The following is a 20920-nucleotide window of genomic DNA, read 5'->3' as shown; positions in this document are numbered from 1 at the left end:
TACTGATTTAATTGTCCTCAGGTTCCGTTCACTCTCTGAAATGTGAGGCTTCTATTCCTAAAAAATCTAACACATCATTTACTTCATACTACTGGCTGTTAGTACTCAATGACAGGTCATAAACGAGGAAGTACTCGCACAGCAAGCATCCGACACCAGTATCAAGTAGCTCACCATTTAAGAGTACGTCCATCACTAGGATAAGGACAGGATCTCCTCTCATCCCTGAGGACAACGTAGCGCTGTTCTACTCTCCCGTAAACTCTTTTACGACACCAGGGTAGCCATTCTTGAAGCTGTTGTAGTTTATATACGTCTTCAAACATCTAGAACATGTTCCCCATTCCTGCATCTTGCATTAAATCGAATTCAACACCCTAATGTATTACTTATAGATAGAAGACTGCACTGCTTTCGTTCCTCTCTGTTACCAAGTCCCAGCTTTCTTACATCTCCACACACTCTATGTCGCTTTCCGCTGTAATTTCAACCACCTTCACCTCCAATACCAGAACGTCATTCCGGCTTATCTACATCTACATCTACATCTATACTCCGAAACCCACCTGACGATGTATGGCGGAGGGTACCTTGAGTACCTCTATCGGTTCTCCCTTCTATAACAGTCTCGTATTGTTCGTGGAAAGGAAGATTGTCGGTATGCCTCTGTGTGGGCTCTAATCTCTGATTTAATCCTCATGGTCCCTTCAAGAGATATACGTAGGAGGGAGCAATATATTGCTTGACTCCTCGGTGAAGGTATGTTCTGGAAAATTCAACAAAAGCCCGTACCGAGCTACTGAGCCTCTCTCTTGCAGAGTCTTCCATTGGAGTTTATCTATCATCTCCGTAACGCTTTCGCGATTACTAAATGATCCTGTAACGAAGCGCGCTGCTCTCCGTTATATCTTCTCTCTCTCTTCTATCAACCCTATCTGGTAAGGATCCCACACCGGTGAGCAGTATTCAAGCAGTGGGCGAACAAGTATGCTGTAACCTACTTCCTTTGTTTTCAGACTTTTTCCTGAGGAGTCTTCCAATGAATCTCAGTCTGGGATCTACTTTACCGACGATTAATTTTATATGGTCATGTCATTTTAGATCACTCCTAATGCCTACTCCCATATAATTTATGGAATTAACGGCTTCCAGTTGCTGCTATATTGTAGCTAAATAATAAAAGATATTTCTTTCTATGTATTCGCAGCACATTACACTTGTCTACATTGAGATTCAATTGCTATTCCCTGCACCATGTGTCAATTCGTTGCTGCAGATCCGCCTGCAATTCAGTACAATTTTCCGTTGTTACAACCTCTCGATATACTACAGCATCATCCGCAAAAAGCCTCAGTGAATTTCCGATGTTATCCACAAGGTCATTTATATATATATATATAGTGAACAGCAACGGTCCTACGACATTCCCCTGCGGCACACATGAAATTATTCTTACTTCGGAAGACTTCTCTCCATTGAGAGTGACATGCTGCGTTCTGTTATCTAGGAACGCTTCAATCCAATCACACAATTGGTCTGATAATCCATATGCTCTTACTTTATCTATCAAATGACTATGGGGAACTGTATCAAACGCCTTGTGGAAGTCAAGAAACACGGCATCTACCTGTGAACCTGTGTCTATGGCCCTCTGAGTCTCGTGGACGAATAGCGCGAGCTTAGTTTCACATGATCGTCAACTATAGCACCCTACCGCTTCCGTTCCTAATTAAAGTTCTAGCCGCACTTCGCTGCGAACTTCAGTCCTATCCTTCTCTTACCTCGTTTATCTCGTCTCTTGATCTCTATCTACATTTACTTGCATCGAACTGGCAATGGACCAGTCTGCAAACCACTTTCAAATTCATAGCAGGACGTACTTTCCTTTGTGAAACGCACAAGCGTGTCCTGAATTGTAATACCTCCGAACTTTTATGTGAAAACTTTTAAAACTTTTAAAGTAAAATAAACGTTATTATCAGTCAACATCTTTATTATTCATGTCTACATATTTATTTTTTGCCATCCTGGTGACTAACAAATTTCTCCCAAAGAGAGACCAGTTTATCTGTTGTGAAGCCGTCAAGGATTGTCTCATGAAAGACTACCGAGCATGTTGCACCACGAGTTCTCAAATTTTAGATATTTTTGTCACAACTCGTATCAGGACCAGACTATCCATTATCAAATGCTATAAAACAAGGAAATCAGTCAATAAATCGCTATACTAGACGTACTGACAACCGTACACTACGCATGCAGACAACCATACAAAATTATTTATAGCTTCCTGTAGTACAACATACCTTAAAACTTCTGTGCCATTATGCTCCGTGTAAAGTAATAACCCATAAGCAAACATGCTTTGTTATACATAAACTTCTTCTTAGAATATCTCATGTTGGTGTGTTATACTGTAAACTAAAGGGAGCCGCTTACACATACGAAAGATAGTACTTTCATGCAAGGCATATGTCACATTCCCCAGCGATGCTACTGTCTGTCATAAATCTATGACATTATAAGTGCTAGCAAATCTGAAGCCAATACTACAAAAATCAATACTACACCTACATTGCAAAGTTTGCGTCCATATACAAAAACAAATGTATAACATAAAACCTAACGCCGCTAATTCGAATGAGTTAGTGGCTCCATCCGAAGGCTGGCGTCGCTAAAGTGGACCCAGAAATGCCCCTTGGACACTTTTGTCCTCTCACTTATCACGTTGACGTATTCTTTTCCTAAAGCGAAAAAATCTCCGCTTTCTCTATGTCTGATAACTAACGTCCTTTGTAAACGTACTTTATCCTCAAAGTGCAATACGCCCATTTTCTCCATGATTTTAATCGACAAACTGGAATAGAGGCTGAGACATAAGACTGACTAATGGGAGGACTGGATGGAGAAAGCGGGAGTATATGAAATAAAGTGTGGAAGTTTAAAGAGCACAATAATAAAGAGAATGGTTCATCGGCAGTGGCGAAGCACCTACAGTGAACAAAAATCGATGGATAACATTCATAGATATCACTAGGGTACGGTACTTTGAGGATACATTACGGTTTTTGTCTAATTTAGAGAAAGTGGAGATTTTCTGCGCTTAAGAAAGGAATGCGTTATCGTGTTAAATGGCATGACACAAGTGTTCAATGGGCATTTCAGGGCACTCTTTAGCGTCGTCGTCCTTGGAAATATGTTATCTATTGACCATTTTATACGGATGCAAACCTTTCGATACATATATACTCTGAAGCGCAAAAGAAACTGGTGTAGGCATGCTTTTTCAAATACAGAGGTACGCAAACAGGCAAAATACGGCGCTGCGGTCGGCATAGCCTAAATATGACAAGTAGGTGGCGCAGTTCTTAGGTAGGTTACTGCTGCTACAATGGCAGGTTATCAAGATTTACGTGAGTTTGAACGTGGTGTTACAGCCAGCGCATGAGCGATGGAGCACAGCACGACCGATGTAGCGATGAAGTAGGGATTTTCGCGTACGACCATTTCACGAGTGTTCCGTGAATATCAGGAATTCCGTAAAACATCAAATCTCCGACATCGCTGCAGCCGGAAAATGATCATACAAGAACAGGACCAATTACGACTGAAGAGAATCGTTCAGCGTAATCGTGCAACCCTCCAGAAAGTTGCTGCACATTTCAATGGTGGTCCATGATTACGTCTCAGCGTGCGAACCATTCAACGAAGCATCATCGATACTGGCTATCGGTGCCGCAGGCCCACTCGTGTACCATTGATGACTGCACGGCACAATGCCTTTCGCCTCGCCTGGGCCCGTCAACTCCGACATTGGACTGTTGAATATTGGAAACATGTTGCCTGGTCGGACGAGTCTCGTTTCAATATGTATCAAGCGGACTGGCGTATACGGCTATGAGACAATCTCCTGAATCCATGGACCCTGCATTTCAGCAGGGGACTGTTCAGGCTGGTGGTGTGGGGCATGTACAGTTGATACGTCTAGATACGACTCTGACAGGTGAAGCGTATGTAAGCACCGTGTCTGATCATCTGCGTCCCCACACGTCCAGAATTGCTACAGAGTGGCTCCAGGAACACTCTTCTGAGTTTGAACACTTCCGCTGGCCACCAAACTCCACAGACATGAACATTATTGAGCATATCTGGGATGCCTTGCGAAGTGCTGTTCAGAAGAGATCTCCACCCCTTCATACTCTTACCGGTTTATGGACAGCCCTGTAGGGCTCATGGAGTCATTTCCCTCCAGAAGTACTTCAGACATTAGGCAAGTCCATGCCACCTCATGATGCGGCACTTCTGCGAGCTCATGGGGGTCCTACACAATATTAGGCAGGTGTACCAATTTCTTCGGCTCTTCAGTGTATAATGCTCCAAGTTATCAATTTAGACGTACGGAACCAATGCACGGGAAGGAATAAGCCGAGATTTTTAAGTGATAATTATAAAATTTCATACTTTTGATGACAAAATACAAGGAACAATTTTACATATTTCTGCAACTTGTGAAAAATTCTACTTTGCAACAGTTGTCTAAAATAGCGCCCTACATCGTCTAAGTGGGTAGGATTCCAGTGCACGAACTTCTGTATTACTCATTCAGACAACACTAATGTTACTCGAACTATGTCGAACGCAACAGTAAATGAATCGGTTATTTATGAAAGGGCTCTTGTCACGAAATGCAAACTGTTGGGAAATTAAAGAAAACTGTTTATTTTCCTAATATCACTAAATACGACAATTTTTTTATTCTAATTATTTTGATTCTACTACCACCAATAATAACGATGATTAAAAACAGTTATGTTGTTTATGTTGTGTGATAGTGCCTATAAAAGTTGTCTGACAAGAGTCCTTTCATAAATAAAGGGCTGACAAAAGCCCATTAATAGAGACAAAAGTAAAAAAAAAAAATGAAATGATTGATTGAGACTACATGAAGGCTATTTATTTTACAATAAACATTGTATGAACAACTGAGATTGCCTATAACAGATACAAGAGAATGGTTTTTTAACAAACACAATTAAGTTTCACAGTTCTTTTTCAACTGTAGGCCACTGTATCATCTCGTCATAAAAGAAACCGTGTTCCTCAGGGGCGAACTGAACAAGCTTATTTATATCGTCCATTTTCTTTTTAGGAATAGGTACTCTTTCAGTGTATGCTTTGTGTATGGGAAGAGAAATTCATGATTGTGTCGGGACAGCTAGTTTGAATGTGTTGTAAAGGACTCCGCTAATAAAAGCTGATACCGTTACTTTCCGTTTACTGGATTGCTGGAACGAGAATTCATGGTAGTTAGAAATAGTAAAAATATTCTGTTTTTCCCTTCTTTTCATATTTGGTTTCTTCTGAAACAATACATTTATTATAGAACTGAGGCCACCATTTTTGAAAATCCCAAACATTTTCTGTTTCTATCAAATCAATACTAAACTTACCTTGAACTGTACACGTTAATATCATTTCACTTACTTCTTTTACTGTGCAATATCGGTCATATTTCCTTAATTTTCTTTTGACGAGGCCAAAGACTCTGTCATAGGGCAGATAAGAGTGGTCTCTTATGGGCAGTCTATACACAATCTTTTCGAATCTTCCACTGTCTGTAGGACATTGTGTGATTTTTGTTTTGACCTGTACAGCTATCACTGTGCAGGTATATTATCATTGATATACTTCATTATAAAAGGTCAAACTTCATTGCTGCCCTTTCCTGCAACCCCTTGGTGGTGCAAGTAAATGGATGCTGCGTCAGTACTGCTGTTGTGGATACAAAATGGATAAACTGACAGCTACCTAAGGTAATAGACATCCTGAACTGGAACTGTGGGGAAAGAAATGTTTGCCATGTAGTCAAAACACACAAACACAGCAATATCATGTAAGCATCTCACACTCACTGCATGTGTCGATTTGAGGCCTTCCAAACCGATAGTTAAAATGTTCGTTAAATATCTTATAATGAAATCTATATTTTACATCACGATCACGATATTTTCTAAAAACATGTTATACATTTTCTTTATGTTAAGCCTTGCGTTCAAATATTGTATTTCTTCTAACGAGTAGTGACTATTTTTAGGGGGGAATGACTTAATGTGATCTTTGATTTGGTGAGTATAATCTTGTGGAAAAGTTTTACGGTTCTTCTGTTGTCTTCTCAGATCTCTAGACGACTCACCTTGCAAAAAATTAGCTCTTTCAGTCTTCTAAACTTTTTATCCCCTTTGGCATACAAACTCAGAAATGCTTTTTTGCAAACCTTAACTCGTTGTTTACCAGCCATAACATGAAACGTAAATGAGCTCACATGTTCAACTGAATGCGTAGGCTTAGTAAACTCCTCTTCTTTGTCATCTGTGGGTTAGGTTTCAACTAGGACCTTCTACTTTTCACTAGATGTGCTTCTATTGATGATTGCTAAAATAAGTATTGTTCATCTTTGCTTGCAAAGCTTCCGCCTCTGCTAAGAATGTCAATTTGATCCTCCTCAGAAAACTTGTTGAAACATTTCATTGTGCACCTACAAAATGCAGAACAAGTTAATCCCATTTCTTTTAAAATCAGTTTAAAAATGTACGACCTGAAAATATAGGGTTAGTTAGGGCTCATGTAAAACAACAAAACGCAATAAATTGAAGCATAACCTACAACACAAACCTACATAACTGTCTAGAGCTGAGGTATTGCAAAATAAATAAATCAAGTTACGAGCATTATGTCCCTATTTTTCATGCTTGAAAAATACTGCCTTTGTAATTAATATACTCATCATCAATGATTATTGCTTTTTTATACAATTTACTTTGTAGTTCTCGATCTTGCAAACTCCTCTTTTACGTTTATTGCCTTCCACGACGTCATTATCACTCTCCGACATTTTTTGGAGCATACGATATCTTCTTAACTCTTAAATTAGATTTATCTAAATCTAAATCTAATTTATTTATTTATTTGTTTATCTGATCAGGTTAAATAAATAAATTAGATTTAGATTAAAGGTATCACATGAAACTAGGCTACAACAATAACAGTCACAATGAAGAGAGAGGAATAGAAGTGCAAACTGCACAGACTATCAGACCACTGCTGCCAACCATGCTTTATTTAAGAAAGGGCTCTGGTCATTGACGTGAGCCGTTTTATAACTGGACACAGATTTGCAATGGCTGTATCTTGAAAAGTATTGGTGCGAGAAGACACCTTTCTTATGTAAATGATGCTTGGATGTTGGCATAATGCATTTTCATGATAAACTCGTAGTTAAAAAAAATGACATGAGCCCTTTCATAAATAACCGATTCAAATGTTGGCAGGATACTATCAGCAATCGCGACAAGAGCCAGACGTTCACTGAAAGTAACACGTGGGAATATTTCGTGGCCAGCTCGCTCACTTTATTCGTCCCCTCTTAATTTCTTCTCGTGTGTCATGTGAGAAGTCTAGTGCGTGATACATACGAGACACTCATCGAGAGTGAAAACGATCATCTGGCAAGAATTCCTGTCGCCTCGAACAACCGTCGTTAAAGCAACACCTTGTGAAAGTAGGGGAACATATAAGAACGAGCTCACCGATACTAGTTCTTGGAGTCACAGCTTTGGAAAATCACGATGTCATTTCTTCAGGATCGCGTACGCTCTGTTTCGTGTACGCCGGCTGGAGAACCAAGTTGAACTGCTTACCTGCAAGTAAAAGAAACATATGTTATCTTTCAATCTTTATTTGATTCATAATCGTTATGTCTTACATCTATTGTTACATCTACATCTATACTTCACAAGCCTTTTGCTGTGTGTGGCGGAATGTACTTTGTGTATCATTGTTATTTCCCTCCTTTCTTGCTACAGTCGGGGATAGTTCGCGGGAAGAAATATTTCTGGTAACCCTCCATGTGGGCTCGAATTTCTCTGATTTTGTCTTCATGGTCTTCTCGCAAGATATATGCTGGAGGAAGAAAAAAACGTACGCTCTCGGAACTTTGACATTAAACGTCACCCCGATGCAGAACGCCTTTCTTACAGAGTCTGCCATTGGAGCTTGATTATCGTCTGTGTGATGCTTTCGTGCTTACTAAATGAACCTTTAACTAAACGTTTTGCTCTTCTTTTAATGTATCTTCTTTCAATTTTTCATCTCTCAGTCCTATCTGGTATGGATCCAATACTGACGATCAGTATTCAAGTATTGGTCGTGCGAATGTTTTGTAAGATGCTTTATTCTTTGACGTCCAGTATTTCCTGAGGATTCTTCCAATGAATCTCAATCTGCGTATCTCACTATTAATTTTATGTGGTCGCTCCATTTCAGATTGCTCCGTAAGTATACTCTTAGGTGTTTTATGGAAGTAACTCTTTCCCCCGATTGTTCCTTGTGTAATCAAACAATAAAGATTCTTTCCGTCTATATTTTCGCACTACATTACATTTGTTTTTGTTAAGGGTCAGTTGGCACTCATTACACCAGGCGCCTCTTCTCTGGAGGTCTTCCAGCATTTCGCTACAGTTTTCTACCGTCGCGACTTTTCTGTGATATTAGTAGACTTTCTTGTCCAGGAATGCCCTTCTTGCCATTGCTGGTCTGCTTTTGATGTCCTCCTTGCTCCGTCCGTCACTGGTTGTGTTGTTGCCTAGCTAGTAGAATTACTTAATTTCATCTACTTCATGGCCATCAATCCTGATGTTAAGTTTCTCGCTGTTCTCATTTCTGCTTCTTCTCAATACTTTCATCTTTCTTTGGCTACTCTCAGTACATATTCTGTTTTCATTTGATGTTTTTTCCATTCAGCAGATAATGTGATTCTTCTTCACTTTCACTCTGGATAGGAATGTCATCACCGTATCTATCACTGACATCCGTTCACCTTGAATTTTAATTCGACTCCTAGACCTTTCTTTTATTTCCATCATTTCTTCCTCGACGTACAGATTGAACAATAGGAGCGATAGGCTACATCCTTGTCTTCCATCGTTTATAATACGAGCACTTCGTTCTTGGTCGTCCACTCTTAATATTCCCTCTTGGCTGTTGTACATACTGTGTATGACCCGTCTCTCTCTATAGCTTAACCCTACTTTTCTTAGAATTTCGAAAATCTTGCATCATTCTACGTTGTCGAACGATTTTTACAGGTCGACAAATCCTATGAATGTGTCTTGCTTCCATTATTAACGACCACGTCAGAATTGCCTCTCTGGTGCCTTTACCTTTCCTAAAGCCGAACTGATCGTCATCTAGGGCATCCTCGATTTTCTTTTCCATTCTTCTGTATATTATTCTTGAAAGCAACTTCGATTTGTTAAGCTGATTGTGCGTAATTCTCGCACTTGTCAGCTCTTGCCGTCTTCGGAATTGTGTGGATGATGCTTTTCCGAAAGTCAGATGGTATGTCGCCAGACTCATACATTCCACACACTGTCAGTTAACGAGCATTGCGCTCTTATTTAAATATAGCGCTGGAAGGGTCAGCCTACAGGAATTGTGAAACGATACTTGTCGTCCAGGACCGCGTGCCACAAAGGGGGCAGATTCACCACGAGATGGGGAATCTCACAGGCGTCTATTGTCTACTGAGGCCTAAGCGCTGTAGAGTACGAGTGAGACAGACGAGAATCTACGTCATAGGGTAACCCAGTAGAAGGCTTTTGTGGCCAAGGAGACAGAGCAATGTTATATATGACGGACCTAAGATCGGCCATAAAGGGAAACATTTATGAAAACTGTTTAATTCTGCAGTAGTGCAGGGAATCAAGCCACAGTATTTCAATCTAACATCCTCCATAAATTTCCATGTTGATCCCAATAAAACTTGAATATTGATAGTATCTATAATAGTTTAGGATTTATTGTTAAAGTGAAATTCACAAGTTTTTTAACAAAGACCTGAATGCTAAAATCTGAACGCTTTAGTCGATCTTAACGATAGACATTTCATATAGAAGCGCATCATTAAAATGACAAATCTTGTAAATATCAGCTCTGTAACTTTATTTGTTTAAATATATAGTAAATTTAAATTATCAGTATTTTCAGTTAAGCATCAGATCATCATTTCCTCCACACAAAACACAATGAACGATGACAGCATCACACCTTATTGAATCATTAGATAATAGAATATTTGTTGTAAAGTTTAGTGCATAATAATAGTTACTTTTCTTCTTTATTTATTCATCAGAAAACACAATGGTTGTAAAAAGAATTTAACAATGGATTTTATTGTCACTTTATTTTGAACGTGAAAGTGGGCAAGCTCTGATTATTTAAATATGTTAAAATGTGAAGTAATGTAGAATATGCTTTAGCCAATCAGATGGACGGCTTCAGGAAAGGGAACTGCGCTAGTCAGTTGGGAGATGTTCGGCGCGAGGGAAACGCTGTCGGAGACGGGCAGACGGCAGTTCTGGTCTAGATGCCAAAGAGTACGGTAGGGTACAGTTCGAACTGACACGCGAAAGCAGGTAGTCGGTCTTTAGGTAGGTAGGAAGTGCAACGACTTAGAAAATTTCGCGTTGTATGGTATGGTATGAGTGGTGAGCAGCCGCGGGGTCAGGGATTTTCTCTGCCTCGTGATGACTGGGTGTTGTGTGATGTCCTTAGGTTAGTTAGGTTTAAGTAGTTCTAAGTTCTAGGGGACTGATGACCATAGATGTTAAGTCCCATAATGCTCAGAGCCATTTGAACCATTTTTTTATTGGACTTGAAATTCGCGATGTGATTGTGAATGATCAAAAAAATGGTTCAAATGGCCCCGAGCGCTATGGGACTTAACATCTGAGGTCATCAGCCCCCTGGCCCTGAACGCTATGGGACTTAACATCTGAGGTCATCAGTCCCCTAGAACTTAGAACTACTTAAACCTAACTAACCTTAGGACATCACACACATCCATGCCCGAGGCAGGATTCGAACCTGCGACCGTAGCGGTCGCGCGGTTCCAGACTGTAGTGCCTAGAACCGCCCGGCCACCCTGGTCGGCTGTGAATGATCGAAGTGTGTCAAATGGATATGCGCTCGAGTGTAATAGTAATTCTAACTACGACCACTTTTGCTATTGGTTTGCTTCCTGAATAACATTATTCTAACCAAATCGCAACTCTGTGGTTCGTTAATTTAGTTCCTGATATTATTACTACTGCTATTATTGTTGCATTAATTTTGTAATTCGCAAACTTGCCATCAGCCAGACAATTTAACCAACGCGTCACCAGTGTCTAATTTAGGGCATGTAATGCGACACGTACAGTTCAACACCTAGACTTGTTTGAGCCAAGACATTTCGATGAAGAGGAGCTGCATGTGAGCCCGAACATCTGGGATGTTAGCACGCAACACCAAAGTGAATAGTTGTTTTGTTACCAGTTCCCTCAATGTTTTTAGGGACTCTGATGGTTCAAATGGTTCAAATGGCTCTGAGCACTATGGGACTTAACATCTATGGTCATCAGTCCCCTAGAACTTAGAACTACTTAAACCTAACGAACCTAAGGACAGCACACAACACCGAGCCATCACGAGGCAGAGAAAATCCGTGACCCCGCCGGGAATCGAAGCCGGGCGCGGGAAGCGAGAACGCTACCGCACGACCACGAGATGCGCGCTAGGAACTCTGATGGAATGTTATCTATCCATTCTGCCTTATTCGATCTTAAGTCCTCCAAAGCTCTTTTAAATTCTAATACTGGATCCCCTATCTCTTTTAAATCGACTCCCATTTCTTCTTCTTCTATCGCACAGTCAAATCTAAATTCCCGTTGCGCTCTTAATGTTATCACCCTTGCTTTTAATGTTACCGAAGGTTGTTTTGACTTTCCGGTAAGCGGAGTCTGTCCTTCCGACAATCTTCTTTTTTATTTTTTCATATTTTTCATGCAGCCATTTCGTTTTACCTTCCCTGCACTTCCTACTTACTTCATTCCTCAGCAACTTCCGGAACATTTTTGTGCTTCCTCCTTTCATCGATAAATTGTAGTATTTCTTCTGTTACCCTTAGTTTCTTCAGCTGCCTTCTTTGTACCTATGTTTTCCTTCCCGACTTCTGTGATGGCTCATTTTAGAGATATCCAATCTTCTTCAACTGTACTGCCTACTGCGCTATTCCTTATTGCTGTATCTACAGAACTTCAACCGTATCTCGTCTTTCCTTAGTACATCCGTATCCCACTTCTTTGCGTATTAATTCTTCTTGACTAATGTCTTAAACTTCAGCCTACTCTTCATCACTCCTGTATTGTGATCTGAGTCTATGTCTGCTCCTGGGTACGCCTTGCAATCCAGTATCTAAATTCGGAATCTGTGTCTGACCGTGACGTGATCTAAATGAAAACTTCCCGTATCACCCTGCCTTTTCCATGTATACCTCCTCCTCTTGTGATTCTTGAATAGGGTATTCGCTATTACTAGCTGAAACTTGTTACAGAACTCAATTAGTCTTTCTCCTCTCTCATTCCTTGTCTCAAGCCCATATTCTCCTGTAACCGTTTCTTCTACTCCTTCGCCTACAACTGCATTCCAGTCTCCCATGACTATTGGATTTTCATATCCCTTTACATACCGTATTAACCTTTCAGTATCCTCATACACTTTTCCTGTTCATCTTCAACTTGCGAAGTCGGCATATATACCTGAACTATTGTTGTCGGTGTTGGTTTGCTGTCGATTCTGATAAGAAAAATCCTATCACTGAACTGTTCACACTAACACACCCTCTGCCCTACCTTTCTATTCATAACGAATCCTACTCTTGTTATACCATTTTCTACTGCTGTATATATTATCCTATACTCATCTGACAAGGAATCCTTTTCTTTCCTCTTCACTGACCCCTACTATATCTAGATTGAGCTTTTGCATCTCCATTTTCAGATTTTCTAGTTTCCCTACTACGTTCAAGCTTCTGACATTCCACGCCCCAACTAGTCGAACGTCATCCTTCCTTTGATTATACAATCTTTTTCTCGTGGTATCCCGCCCCTTGGCATCCCCCCCCCCCCCCCCCCCGCGCGAGATCCGAATGGGTGACTATCCCGTAATCTTTTGCCAATGTAGAGATCACCATGACACTTCTTCTATTACATGCCATGTCCTGTGGATACACGTTACGTGTCTTTATTGCAGTGGTTTCCATTGCCTTCTGCATCCTCATGTCGTTGATCGTTGCCGATTCTTCCCAGCCGCCAATGGCGATTATTACCTAAAATTTAAGCAGTGTTGGGATTCGAAGGAGGGACCGAAGGCGTGTTGGCTAAGAATCAAAGACGCTACCCCGACACCACGGTTGCAATCCCGCGAATACTCTATATTTGCTTGCTGGCTTTGTCTGTTTGTTGCAATTGTCACTTCCAAAATGCCCACCCCTCCTGTCCCGCCCTCTATTCAGGCGCCACAGCCGCAAGCGTTAGATGCCACACAGCTCATGCAGATGTTTCAGTTCCAGACGCAGCAAATCTCTACGTTACTCAACACGGTACAGCAGCTACTGGTCAATGTCGACTTGCATCCATAGCAGAAATAAATCACCATTGCCGTTACCTAAAAATTAATGTGTGGAATCAAAGTAAATATGTGTGATATTACAATTTCAGTTTGAACGTAATATACGAACAATAGCTTCATACCAACGTCACGTGACAATTTACTACTGGCGTCATGAGCACTTGCTAGTTTCATTGGATATATATTCCGTGTTTACGATCCATCCACAAGGTTAGTGCGATGCGTTTCTGTTGTTGCCAGGTATCCTCACCCAGCTCAGCATAACTGTTGCTTACCGGATCATCAACAGTCTGCCGTATTTATTCATATCCAGGCCAGCCCCTGTGATTCTTCCTGTCTATCTTTTCAGTTTCTTTATCACACTTGTTTTGCTCATTGTTTCGCTGCAGCCATTCCTTAGTCGATAAGCCATCTAGCCTCCCAGCAGCAACACTGTATTTGAAACGATTCATTTCTATTTTCCCATTTTTCGCACTCATACAAGGCTGTTCCCCAAAACAGAAATTTCCATGAGTCTTTTTCTGTTGTCGAGGATTATAGCTTCTATGGCACTAAGACAAGTCCCCTTCTTACATCTTCCTTGTTTATCTACAATGCCCGACAAAAAACATTGAACACCAAGACATGGTCGCATACCAATGTAACATCATACACGTGTATAAGTGGTTAGAATTATTGAAAGTCTCTGTGACAGGTAGAACGGCCACTAGAGTACATTAGTGTTGTTCGTGTTTAGTGTTTGAAAGGGGCCTCATTGTTCTTCTCCATTTGACAGGGTGGTCTAATCGTGCAACATCCAGATTTGTGGGACTTTCAGATGTGTCAATGGTCCTATGTTGGACTGCATAGGAACTTGAGGGCAGACTCGCTCATCCTGAAAGTTTCGGTCGACCACATCTGACCAGTACAAGGGAGGACCGCCATATTGTGCAACAAGTACATCGTAACCCCTAAAACATTTGCTTCTGCCATCCGAGAACAAGTAGTCGACTCCCTGAAAGAGCCAGAAATCATACGGCACCATTTGTCAGAGATCAGAAACACCTGGACTACAGAATTACCATATTAAATGTAGGCAGCATTTGAATTGATGCCGTGACCGGTATGCATCGACTGATGATAAAGTCGCGATGAACCGCGTTTCTGCACTTCCCCGGATGACCATGCTCGGCGAGTATAGCTGCAACCTAGGGAAAGGTCCGATTCATCTAATTTTTGGAGTGACACACAGGGAACACAGTTCGCCACGGATATCGTGCGTTCTCATGCGGCATTCTTCTACATCTACATACATACTCTGCAAGACGTTATACGGCGCGTGGCGGAGGGCATCTTGTAGCACTATCAGTCCTTTCCTTTCGTATCCCACTTGCAGAGAGAGTGAGGGAAAAACGACTACCTATACGCCTCAATATGAGTCCTAATTTCTCATATATTATCTTAGAGGTCCTTACGCAAAATGTATGTTGGCGGCAGTAGGATCGTTCTGCAGTCAGCTTCAAATGCCGGTTCTCTGAATTTTCTCGGTAGCGTTCCTCGAAAAGAATGTCGCCTCCCCATCGAGAGAGTCCTATTTGAGCTCCTGAAGCATCTCCGTAACACTTGCGTGTTGTTAGAACCTACCGGTAACAAATCTAGCAGCTCGCCTTTGGATTGCTTCCATGTCTTCCTCTAATCCGGCCTGGAGGGGAACCCAAACACTAGAGTACAACTCAAGAGTAGGTCGCACTAGCCTCCTACATGTGGTCTTTTTTGTGAACCATTGTCGCCAATTTTGTACATGCCTCGTTGCTACTGCAGTGGAGGCCGAGTTGCTAGTGTTCTTAAGGTGCAGTAAACCGCTAAGACTATTTCTCCCTGCCACTATTACACAGCTATGCCCCAGGGTCGGGTAACAGGAGAGGAGAGCGAAGGTTCTACAGCACTGCGGCAAATTAGTGACAAAGTCACACAAATGAGTTAAAAAGCTTTACTTATCTTTTGTGACTTGTCGAATAATGAAGTCTGCAACAATGCATGTAATATAACTCAAAAACGCCCCCAATGGCAAGGTGCAAATAATCGTAGGTAAACTTTACAGTACGTAACAAATTTAAATTACAATAACTGTCTGTTCACTTCTAAGAGTTCACTAAACGACGTTCCCTGTCTAAGTCAGCCCTCGACGATGATCTGTAACCAAGTGGGCGAGAGCTCCTCTTCTATCTTCCGAGTAGGCTTTTGTCCACTGTCGTCCGTTCATTGGCGGGTTGTACTCGGCCGGAAATTGGCCTAGGAGAAGTCGATATCTTCATCCTCAGCGCCGCCCGTGGCGCTGGTGGAATTCGCGCAAGTGGCGAGTCTCTATGACACTGGCATCAGCTCGCATCTTTACGCCTGAGGTGCTTTTGCCCTGGCTGTGTCTTGTTCGGACGACACAGTGGTCTCCTTTACAGGCGAACCACGCTTACCTAAAATTCTCTCAATAAACCGAACTCGAACATTCGCCTACTCTACTGCAATCCTTACATGCTCTTTTGATTTCTTATCGCTTTGCAATGTTACGCCCAGATATTTAAACGATGTGACTGTGTCAGGCAGCACAGTACTAATGCTGTATCGGAACATTACGAGTTTGTTTTTCCTGATCATCCGCATTAACTTACATTTTCTACTTGTAGAGCCAAATGCCAATCATCGCACCACCTAGAAATTTTGTCTAAGTCATCTTGCATCATCCTAAATCACTCATCTTGAACAACTTCCCGTACACCACAGCATCATCAGCAAACAACCACAGATTGCTGCTCAGCCTATCCCTCAGATCATTTATGAATAATAGCAATCCCATCACAGTTCCCTGACACTCCTGATGACAACCTTGTCTCTGATAAACACTCTCCGTCGAGGGCAACAAACTGGTTTCTATTACTTAAGTCATCTAGCCACTCGCATATCTGGGAGCATATTCCGTATCTTCCTACCTTCGTTAACAGTCTGCAGTGGGGCACCGTGTCAAATGCTTTCCGGAAATCTAGGAATATGGAATCTGCTGTTGTCCATCATTCACAGTTCGCAGTATATCATGTGAGAAAAGTTCAAGCTGAGTTTCACGCAAGCGATGCTTTCTAAAGCCTTTCTGATTCGTGGAAATAAGCTTTGTGGTTTTAGAAAATTTATTATATTCGAACTCAGAACGTGTTCTAGAATTCTGCAGCAAAATGATGTTAAGAATGCTCGTCTGTAATTTTGCGGATCCATTCTGTTACCCTTCTTATATAAAGGAGACATCTGCGCTTTTTTCCACTCGCGAAGGACTTTGTACTGGGCGAGAGATTCGCGATAAATGCAAGTTAAGTAAGAGGCCAATGCTGTAAAGCACTCTTTGTAAAACCGAACTGGGATTCCATCCGGACGTGGCGACATACTTTTTTTCATCTCTTTCAGCTGTTTCTCTTCGCCAGGCGTGCTTATTACTATGTCGTCAATACGGGACTCTGTGCGGTGGTCAAACGGACGTATGTTTGTACGATTCTCCTGCGTGACGTTTTCTTAAATTCAGAATATAAACCTTCGGCTTTCGTTTTACTATCTTCAGCTACTACACCAGCGTCGTCAATGCGTGATGAGACGGCTCCATAGACACGCTTAGCGATTTTACCATAATATTCTCAGGTTCTCGACTAGATCCTTTGCTAAGGTATCACGGTGGTAGTTGTTATATGCTTCGCGCAAAGATCTTTTCACAGACGCACAGATCTCTACTAACCTTCCCTTGTCGTCATCTCTTTTGAACCGGGAGTGCAACAGCCTTTGCTTCCTCAGCGTTTTCGGAAACTCGTTGTTAAAACACGGGAGGTCTTTTCCGTCCTTAATCCATTTAGTAGGCGCATAGTTGCCCAGAGCACGATTTACAATCTGTAGAAACTTTGCCTGTAATACTTCTATGTCCAACACGCTGGGGCTAAAGACTGCAACTCATTGCAGCGTCGAGTGGCTGTGCGGTCTGATGATGGATCGATGGAGAGGGTTGTTTGGACGCACGACGGCAAGGTCTTCATCGCCCGCTCAGTCGGATTGAGACGGGTGTAAAGAAATGACTCAGAACAGTAAGATAAAACAGAACGTAAAACACGGGTTACAAGCTTGGAAACGTATGGCGCCTTGTCGCGGATTACGCGGCCTCTCCCGCTGGAGGTTCGAGTCCTCCCTCGGGCTTGGGTATGTGTGTGTTGCTCTAAGCGTAAGTTAGTTTAAGTAGTGTGTAAGTCAAGTGACCGATGACCTCAGCAGTTTTGTGCTTTAGGAATTCACACACATTTGAACATTTTGAACATTGCAACTCATTGTTTAAGTGAGATGCTAACAACTGCCTGTCTACTCTTTCTAGGAGAAACTCTGTCCTAGCCTTCTTGACTGACTGTTAATTTTGGTAACAGTAGTCGCTACGACGATATCATTATCTCTAATACCCGTCTCTATACTAACGTCATCGATATGGTCCGGCTTGTTTGTAGCTACAAGGCTACAAGATCTTAGATATTTCCACTGCGTGTGGGCGGCCGAACTAGCTGCTCAAGTCAGTTTTCAGGAAACGTGTTCAAAAGTACTTCGCACAACGGTCTGTCTGCACCCTCCTGCAGTGAATCCATACTCGGAAGGCTAAAGTCGCCTCCAAATAATACTCCATGATCTGACCATCTATGGGTTACCGACTGTAGGATATTTCTGAATGACTCTAGAAATGTTACAGCTGAATCGGGTGGCCGGTAAAAATGTCCAGGCGTCTTGTCACCGCCCGCGCGGCTCCCCCGTCGGAGATTCGAGTCCTTCCTCGGGCATGGTTGTGTGTGTTGTCCTTAGCGTAAGTTTAAGATAGATTAAGTAGTGCGTTAGCTTATGGACCGATACCTCAGCAGTTTGGTCCCTTAAGACCGTACCACAAATTTCCAAATTTTCCAAAAATGTCCAACAATCAGTTTGGTTTCACCTAGATCTATCACTTCGCTGTTACACTCAATTTGAACGTCAATAAGGACAATATTTTTGCCAGCTACAGTGAACACTCCCCACCCTACAGCGTTTAATGTGTCCTTCCAGTAAACATTCCATTAGTCGTCAAATATATAAGAGCTTTCAACTTCAGGCTTGAGCCAGCTATCAGTTTCAAGAATAATTTGAGCATGAGAACTTTCCTGGAGAGCAGTAAATTCGGGAACGTTGTCACGAATACTTCGACAGTTTACTGATAAAATTCTGAGTGTCTTTACTCTGAAAGCGGACCGATGTTCCTAGCTGCGAATAGATTGACGGGTGTTCACCAGAGTACCTCAAAGTACCACGTAGCCCAAAAAAAGGAACCAGTACTCTGCTACCTGATTAGTTGCTTCCTTTTTGTACCGTACCCCTGGTGTATCAAGCGGTTTTATCAAGGAAGGAGGGGGAGTCGCATTCACGTGGTGGTATTTTGAACAAGACATTGCTCATTCGCATAAATATAGTGTCTCTATGAACTTTCAGAATGACGATGAGGTACTCCCGTGGCTAGAATGGTCCCTAGAGGTGTTCCCGACAGGGCATTTGAAGACGTCATCCAGACCCGATGCTAGTATCCAGGATATGAAGTGCATGCATCGAGGACAGCGAAGGTGCAATGTCGTACTGACAAGTTATCTGCCACGTTTACAACTTCCATTGTAGAATTATTTCGCGTGTTGCTAGTGCACTGACACACTGCAGAGACACATTCTGTACTAGCTATCAATTTCTACAGACTCAGCTGTCTTTGGCATATCTGCTGGGTCAGACCTGAAAAAACGGGATGTGACGTCACAACCAGTCTTAAATAATTTTTCCCCATATCAAGAGAAATAATTATTAAATGACATCGTCTAGCACTCTTACGTGTAATAATATTTAATTTTATTCTGAGAAGAATATATGTAACGCAGCGACACGCAAAGATCAAGACCGCCAGCAGAGCCCTACTCAACCAAGAACTAGGTATGGTGTCTCTGTAGTTGGCAAAAGTGTTAAAGTACTGCTTAAAGACTTGTGCTAGTGTGAAAAGACTGACTCGTGAATATTGAAATAACATCACACACACACCCTCAACACGCAAAGTTCCATGCCGTTTCCTCCTCCCCAACTGGGTTTAAAAGAGATGGGGCCCCTCCACGCCCGCACCAACGCGGGGGACCAAACCAAAAGTTCTACTGTCACCTCCGTAAACATGGGTGTTTCACTTTTCTTATCAACCAGTGCATTCTACTTGCGAGCGGCCATGCCGCAGTGTTAACACCGCTTCCCGTCAGATCACCGAAGTCAAGCGCTGTCGGGCTTGGCTAGCACTAAGATGCGTCGCCGTGCGGGACTACCGAGTGCTGCTGGCAAGTGGGGTGCACTCAGCCCTTGTGAGGTAAACTGAGGAGCTACTTGGTTGGGAAGCACTGGCTCCGGTCACGAAAAACTGACAACAGCCGGGAGAGCGGTGTGCTGGCCACGTGCTCCCGCGTATCCGCATCCGGTGACGCCTACGGGAGGAGGGTGACACAGCAGCCGGTCGGTACCGTTCAGCCTTCAAGGTCTTTCCGGACGGTGTTTGCTTTTTAAGTGTATTGTACTTCGAACGTCGCGAAAATTAATCCAACTCTTCAGGAGTCTCTTGTCAGAGTTAAATATACAGCCGTAGAGTACGTCAATTTGTTACCTTCACCATGCACTGACTTTTCTTTCGGTGGAAGAACGTATCACAGCTTTTTGTTGGTGCGGGTTTCATTACATTAAATTTCCGACTCAACTGCTGTTCAGGCTTGACGGTAACTTGGGATCTACATTGTCATCACTGAAGCGTATCGTGTGCGAAACAACTACCACATCAAGATACTCTTTTATTGCCCACATTTTAATAGTAACGACATTACGTAACTCTGTCTTGTACCATTCCGACTCTGGCCTTTTATACGAACACTACGAATTAGTTTATTAATATGCTGATGACATTGATTCTTCTTTGGAATGCACAGTTCGAAAATGGAATCCCGTTTCGATATGATTTAACTGTCAGTTAAGAATCTGATTCGCGGCCAAAGAAGAACTTCAAAAATAAAATGAAAAAGAGACATTTTACGGTTAGTGAGAAAAGTGGTAAATGCTTAATGGAAAAGCGCCATCTTCGGGAGTGCGGGCGGTTTACGGCCTCGGTGCCCTTTTTACCTTACGAGGTGATAAACTTCGCAGCTCTCCTGCCCAGATGGCGGTAAGGCCGTGAAAAAGGGGACAGAGAAATTTAATCTCGTTTCGCGGAAACAAGCTCGGATAGTTTTATTTAATTTATTCTGGTTCCTGTAAAGATAGGATGTAGCTAAACATCGAGGATAGTCTGCAGACAAGTAGACTCCTTCCTGCGCCAGCACAGCAAATTAGTTTTCGCTTT

At 42.2% G+C, this 20920-nt stretch overlaps 1 pseudogene; it reads left to right on the top strand.

The window, feature by feature from the left end:
* The first annotated feature begins 19758 nt into the window (after window positions 1-19758).
* LOC126356713 (5S ribosomal RNA) lies at window positions 19759-19877 on the top strand (annotated as a pseudogene).
* Window positions 19878-20920: the final 1043 nt, after the last annotated feature.

Source organism: Schistocerca gregaria, chromosome 3, assembly GCF_023897955.1.
Source record: "Schistocerca gregaria isolate iqSchGreg1 chromosome 3, iqSchGreg1.2, whole genome shotgun sequence".
NCBI lineage: Eukaryota > Metazoa > Arthropoda > Insecta > Orthoptera > Acrididae > Schistocerca > Schistocerca gregaria.
The sequence above is the reverse complement of the archived record's forward strand: the minus strand, read 5'-3'. Positions and strand labels throughout refer to the sequence as shown.